The following is a 6,751-nucleotide window of genomic DNA, read 5'->3' as shown; positions in this document are numbered from 1 at the left end:
AAAAAAAAAAAAAAAAAAAGGAATGAAATGGGCCAGGCAAGGTGGCTAATGCCTGTAATCCAAGCACTTTGGGAGCCTGAGGCGGGAGGATCACTTTGAGGTCAGCAGTTTGAGACCAGCTTGGCCAACACACTGAAACCCTGTCTCTACTAAAAATACAAAAATTAGCCAGGCGTGGTGGCACACGCCTGTAGTCCCAGCTACTCGGGAGGCTGAGGCAAGAGAATCACTTGAGCCTGGGAGGTTGCACTGAGCCAAGATTGTACCACTCCACTCCAGCTGGGGCAACAAGAGTGAAACTCTGTCTCAAGAAAAAGGAATGAAATGGCTGGGTGAGGTGGTGCATGGCTATGATCCCAGCACTTTGGGAGGCCGAGGTAGGAAGATTGCTTGAATTTAGAAATTCAAGACCAGCCTGGGCAACAAAGTGAGACCTCCATCTCTACAAAAAACTTAAAAAGTATCCAGGTGAGGTAGCACATGTAGTCCTAGCTACTGGGGAGACTGAGATGGGAGGATTACTTGCACCTGGGAGGTTGAGACTGCAGTGAACCATGATCTTACCACTGCACTCCAGAGCCTGGGTGACAGAGCAAAATTTCTGGGAAGAGTGAAATTATGATATGCTATAAGTATATGGATGAACCTTGAAGACCATATGCTAAGCAAAATAAGCCAGACATGAAGGGACAAATACTGTATAATTACACTTTATGAGGTACCTAAAGTAGTCAAATTCAGAGACAGGAAGTGGAATAGTGGTTGCCAGGGGCTGGTGGCAAGGGGGAATGAGGAGTTATTGTTTAATGTTGTGGCAAGTCAGGGACCCTGAATGGAGGGACCAGCTGGAGCCATGGCAGAGGAACATAAATTGTGAAGATTTCATCTTAATATGGACATTTATCAGTTCCCAAATAATACTTTTATAAATTCTTATGCCTGTCTTTACTTTAATGTCTTAATCTGGTTATCTTCATAAGCTGAGGATGTACATCACTTCAGGACCACTGTGATAATTGTGTTAACTATACAATTGATTGTAAAACGTGTGTTTGAACAATATGAAATTAGTGCACCTTGAAAAAGAACAGAATAACAGCCATTTTTATGGAACAAGGGAAGACAACCATAAGGTCTGACTGCCTGTGGGGTTGGGCAAAAAGAGCCATATTTTTCTTCTTGCAGAGAGCCTAGAAACAGATGTGCAAGTATGAGAGATATCGCTAAATTCTTTTCCTAGCAAAGAATATTAATATTAATACCCTGGGAAAGGAATGTGTTCCTGGGGGGAGGTCTGTAAATGACCACTCTAGGAATGTCTGTCTTGTGCTGTTAAGATAAGGACTGAGATACGCCCTGGTCTACTGCTGTACCCTCAGGCTTACTAGGGTTGGGAAAACTCCACCCTGGTAAATTTGTGGTCAGACTGGTTCTCTGCTCTCAAACTCTGTTTTCTGTTGTTTAAGATGTTTATCCAGACAATATGTGCACTGCTGAACATAGACCCTTATCAGTGGTTCTGCTTTTGCCCTCTGCCTGTGATCTTTGTTGGGCCCCTATGAGTGGTTCTGCTTTTGCTCTTTGTCCTGTTCCCTCAGAAACATGTGATCTTTGTTAGACCCTTATTAGTGGTTCTGCTTTTGCCTTTTGAAGCATGTGCTCTTTGTACCTACTCCCTGTTCTTACACCCCCTCCCCTTTTGAAACCCTTAATAAAAGCTTGCTGGTCTGAGACTCAGGCAGGCATCACGGTCCTACTGATATGTGATGTCACCCCTGGCAGCCCAGCTGTAAAATTCCTCTCTTTGTACTGTCTCTCTTTATTTCTCAGCCAGCTGACACTTATGGAAAAGAGAAAGAACCTACGTTGAAATATTGGGGGTGGGTTCCCACAATAGATTAATGGGTAAAGAGTTTCATTGTGGAATAATGTAAAAGTTCTGAGCCAGGCCTGGTGGCTCACGTCTATAACCCCAGCACTTTCGGAGGCCGAGGCAGGCAGATCACTTGGGGTCAGGAGTTCGAGTACAGCTTGGCCAACACAGTGAAACCCCATCTCTACTAAAAATACAAAAATTAGCTGGGTGTGGTGGTGCGTGCCTCTATTCCCAGCTACTTGGGAGACTGAGGCAGGATAATCACTTGAACCTGGGAGGCAGAGGTTGCAGAGTGCCACTGCACTCCAGCCTAGGGGACAGAGCGAGACTCCAAAAGTTCTGGAAATGGATAATGGTGATAGTTGTACAACAATGTAATGTACTTAATGTCACTGACTTGTACACTTAAAAATGGTTAAAATGGGCTTGTTCCAGCGGCTCCTGCCTGTAATACTAGCACTCTGGGAGGCCAAGGCAGAAGGATCACTCGAGGCCAGAGATCGAGACCAGTCTGGGCAACGTAGCAAGACCCTGTTTCTGAAAAAAAAAAAAAATTAAAATGAGGCCATGCATGCTTGTAATCCCAGCACTTTGGGAGGATGAGGTGGGAGGGTCACTTGTTTGGGAAGAGGAGGTGGGAGGATCCTTTGAACCCAGGAGTTCAAGGCTGCAATGAACTATCATGGTGCCATTGCACTCCAGCCTGGGTGACAGAGCAAGACCTAGTCTCTAAAAAATAAGAGTTAAGGCCAGACACAGTGGCTCATGCCTGTAGTTCCAGCACTTTGGGAGGCTGAAGAGGGCAGATTACAAGGGCAGGAGTTCAAGACCAGCCTGGCCAACATGGTGAAACCCCATCTTTACTAAAAATACAAAAATCAACTGGCTGTGGTGGCACGTGACTGTAATCCCAGCTACTCAAGAGGCTGAGGCAGGAGTATTGCTGGAACCTGAGGGCCAGAGGTTGCAGTGAGCCGAAATCACACCACTGCACTCCAGCCTGGGCGACAAAGCAAGACTCTGTCTTGAAAAAAAGAATTAAAAAAAGAAACATGGCCGAGTGTAGTGGCTCATGTGTATAATTCCAACACTTCCAACACTCAGGGAGGCCAAGGTGGGAGGATTGCTTAAGCCCAGGAGTTCGAGACCAGGCAACATAGGGAGACCTCATCTGTACAAATAATCTAAAAAATTAGCCAGGTGTGGTGGTGCATGCCTGTGGTCCCAGGTACTCGGGAGGCTGAGGTGGGAGGACTGCCTAAGCCTGGGAGGTTAAGGCTGTAGTGAGCTATGATTGCACCACTGCATTCCAGCCTGGATAACACAGTGAGACACCTGTCTTAAAAAACAAACAAACAAATAAACAAATACTATGCATAAAACCACAAGGCTCAAGAAATAACAGTTTGAAGTAGTTAGATGTGTGTGTTTTATAATTTTCTTTTTTTTTTTTTTTTGAGACGGAGTCTGGCTCTGTCGCCCGGGCTGGAGTGCAGTGGCTGGATCTCAGCTCACTGCAAGCTCCGCCTCCCAGGTTCACGCCATTCTCCTGCCTCAGCCTCCCGAGTAGCTGGGACTACAGGCGCCTGCCACCTTGCCCAGCTAGTTTTTTGTATTTTTTAGTAGAGACGGGGTTTCACCGTGTTAGCCAGGATGGTCTCGATCTCCCGATCTCCTGACCTCGTGATCCGCCCGTCTCGGCCTCCCAAAGTGCTGGGATTACAGGCTTGAGCCACTGCGCCCGGCCTGTGTTTTTTAATTTTCATGTCTTATCTTTCTTTTCTGCTTTTTTTTTTTTTTTTTTGAGAGATGAGGTATTGCTCTGTTGCCCAAGCTGGTATTGAACTCCTCCTGGGCTCAAGCAATCTCCTGCCTAGGCCTCCCTCCTAACAGCTGAAACTACAGGCATGCACCACTGCACTCAGCTACTGGGGTGGTGTTTGACTAGTCTTTTTAAAAAATATGTTAATATCTTGGTAAAAAGTATATACTGTTCTCTAACCTGCTTTTTTCATCAGTTTCATGGAAAAATGCTCATCATATATTCTTCTGCTATATAACTTTGAATGGCTACACTGCTTTCATTTATGACATCACAATTAAACTGGTTAAACCAAAGTCATATTGCTAACTTGTTTCTAATTTTTTCTCTATTAAAATGATATGATAACCATTCTTGAAGCCAAATATTTACACACGTTCATGAAGGTTTACTTAAAAGAAATTCCTAGGGTGTGATTCCATCCTGCACGGCTGTTCTCTGGAGCAGCATTCATTTATCTCCGTCCGCCTTCTCTCCCACCTGAATGCGTGTCGCCACCTGATGGAACATTCGATGGACATGAACATGAGCCCCCTGAGGACCCAGAACTATCTTGTCAGTTGTGAACTAAAGGCTGACAAAGATGATCACTTTAAGGTGGATAATGACAAAATAAGCACCAGTTATCTTTAAGAACGGTCAGTTTAGAGGCTGGTGCAAAGGATGAATTGCACATTGTTGAAGCAGAGGCAATGAATTACGAAGGCAGTCCAATTAAAGTAACACTGGCAACTTTGAAAATGTCTGTATAGCCAACGGTTTCTCTTGGGGGCTTTGAAATTACACCACCAGTGGTTTTAAGGTTGAAGTGTGGTTCTGGGCCAGTGCATATTAGTGTACAGCACTTAGTAGCTGTGGAGGAAGATGCAGAGTCAGAAGATGAAGAGAAGGAGGATGTGAAACTCTTGAGTATATCTGGAAAGCAGTTTGCCCCTGGAGGTGGTAGCAAGTTTCCACAGAAAAAAGTAAAACTTGCTGCTGATGAAGAAGATGATGATGATGAAGAAGATAATGATGATGAAGATGATGATGATGATGATTTTGATGATAAGGAAGCTGAAGAAAAACTACCAGTGAAGAAATCTATACAAGATACTCCAGCCAAAAATGCACAAAAGTCAAATCATAATGGAAAAGACTCAAAACTATCATCAGCACCAAGATCAAAACGACAAGACTCCTTCAAAAAACAGGAAAAAACTCCTAAAACACCAAAAGGACCTAGTTCTGTAGAAGACATTAAAGCAAAAATGCAAGCAAGTATAGAAAAAGGTGGTTCTCTTCCCAAAGTGGAAGCCAAGTTCATTAATTATGTGAAGAATTGCTTCCGGGTGACTGACCAAGAGGCTATTCAAGATCTCTGGCAGTGGAGGAAGTCTCTTTAAGAAAATAGTTTAAACAATTTGTTAAAAATTTTCCATCTTATTTCATTTCTGTAACAGTTGATATCTGGCTGTCCTTTTTATAATGCAGACTGAGAACTTTCCCTACCATATTTGATAAATGTTGTCCAAAATGCCTGCTTAGTTTTTAAAGATGGAACTCCACCCTTTGCTAGGTTTTAAGTATGTATGGAATGTTATGATAGGACATAGTAGTAGTGGTGGTCAGACATGGAAATGGTGGGGAGACAAAAATATATATGTGAAATAAAATTCAGTATTTTAATAAAGTAGCACGGTTTCTATTGGAAAAAAAGAAAAGAAAAAGAAATCCCTAGATGTGGAACAGTGAGTCAGAGAGAATGGATCTTTTAAACATTTTTGCATAGATTGCCATGAAAAGGTCATACCAGTTTATACATCCCCAATATATGAGTTTCTTTTCCAACCTGTGAGAGACAGTTAAAGCATAGTTGTTCAGAGTCCAGGTTTGAGAATCAGATTTCAAAGGTATGAATTCTCTCCCTTTTTCTTTTTTCTTTTTTTTTTTGAGACGGAGTCTCACTCTGTCGCCCAGGCTGGAGTGCAGTGGCACCATCTGAGCTTTCTGTAAGCTGCACCTCCTGGGTTTATACCATTCTCCTGCCTTAGCCTCCCAAGTAGCTGGGACTACAGGCTCCTGCCACCATGCCAGGCTAATTTTTTGTGGGTTTTGTTTGTTGTTTGTTTTGTTTTGTTTTGTTTTGTTTTAGTAGAGACGGAGTTTCACCATGTTAGCTAGGATGGTTTTGATCTCCTGACTTCGTGATCCGCCCGCCTCAGCCTCCCAAAGTGCTGGGATTACAGGCATGAGTCACCGCGCCTGGCCCTTTTTTCTTTTTAGAGACAGGCTCTTATCCAGGTTGGTCTCAAACTCCTGGCCTTAAGCAATCCTGCCACCTCACCCTCCAACTAAACTGGGATTACAGGCGTGAGCCACCTAGCCCAACTTCCACTTTCTAGCTGTATGATCTTCAGAAAATCAGTTAAATTCTCTGGGCCTTAATTTACTAATAGGGTTCTTGTAAGTATTAACAATTAGCTACTATTATATTTACCTTCTTTAGTTCCTGAGACTTCTATGCAAAGAATATACTTGATGTGTGCCACAGAACCTATACAAAGGTAATTAGAACTAACAGGGAATTGTATGATAATGACATGGGACATGAGAGCATTTGGAACGAGATAAAAGGCTTACCTCGAGGAGAGCCTTATTAGGAGCAGAGGCAAACAGGTTTTGTGGGTTTGAAGCTTATGCATTTGTAGGTTTCTCTAATTACAAAGATAGGAAATTATAAAATCAGGTACAAGGGCTTGGAAGGGGTCTAAAGCTTAAGCTTGATGAAAAAAAACAAAAACAAAAAAACACCTCTGGTTGGAACCAATAGCTTATGAAAAAGTAGAAAAAAGCCAGATGCCTGGGGAGCTCCGGTAGTCCCTTGAGGTGTTTGAGAGGCTGAGGCAGGAAGATGGCTTGAGCCCAGGGAGTTTGAGGCTTGTAAGTGTGCAGTGATGGTAAACCGCCGCTGTACTCCAGGCTGGCAACATAGTGAGACCCTGTCTCTTAAAAAAAAAAAAAAGTGTTAACACTTGCCTCACTGGAACAAAAATGAGAAACCAGTGTAAGAA

The 6,751-nt window shown here is 43.3% G+C and overlaps 1 protein-coding gene and 1 pseudogene across 2 annotated transcripts in view; one reads left to right on the top strand and one right to left on the bottom strand.

The window, feature by feature from the left end:
- Positions 1-6,751, bottom strand: part of HEATR4 (HEAT repeat containing 4) — an 89,502-nt gene that overhangs the window by 39,524 nt on the left and 43,227 nt on the right. The window lies entirely within an intron of this gene.
- On the top strand, positions 4,200-5,172 carry LOC105517182 (annotated as a pseudogene). Its single transcript, XR_001002630.1, has 2 exons — positions 4,200-4,790; positions 4,869-5,172. The product of XR_001002630.1 is annotated as a nucleophosmin-like (transcript).

Source organism: Colobus angolensis, unplaced genomic scaffold (genome assembly GCF_000951035.1).
Source record: "Colobus angolensis palliatus isolate OR3802 unplaced genomic scaffold, Cang.pa_1.0 Scaffold3, whole genome shotgun sequence".
NCBI classification, from domain to species: domain Eukaryota; kingdom Metazoa; phylum Chordata; class Mammalia; order Primates; family Cercopithecidae; genus Colobus; species Colobus angolensis.
The sequence above is the reverse complement of the archived record's forward strand: the minus strand, read 5'-3'. Positions and strand labels throughout refer to the sequence as shown.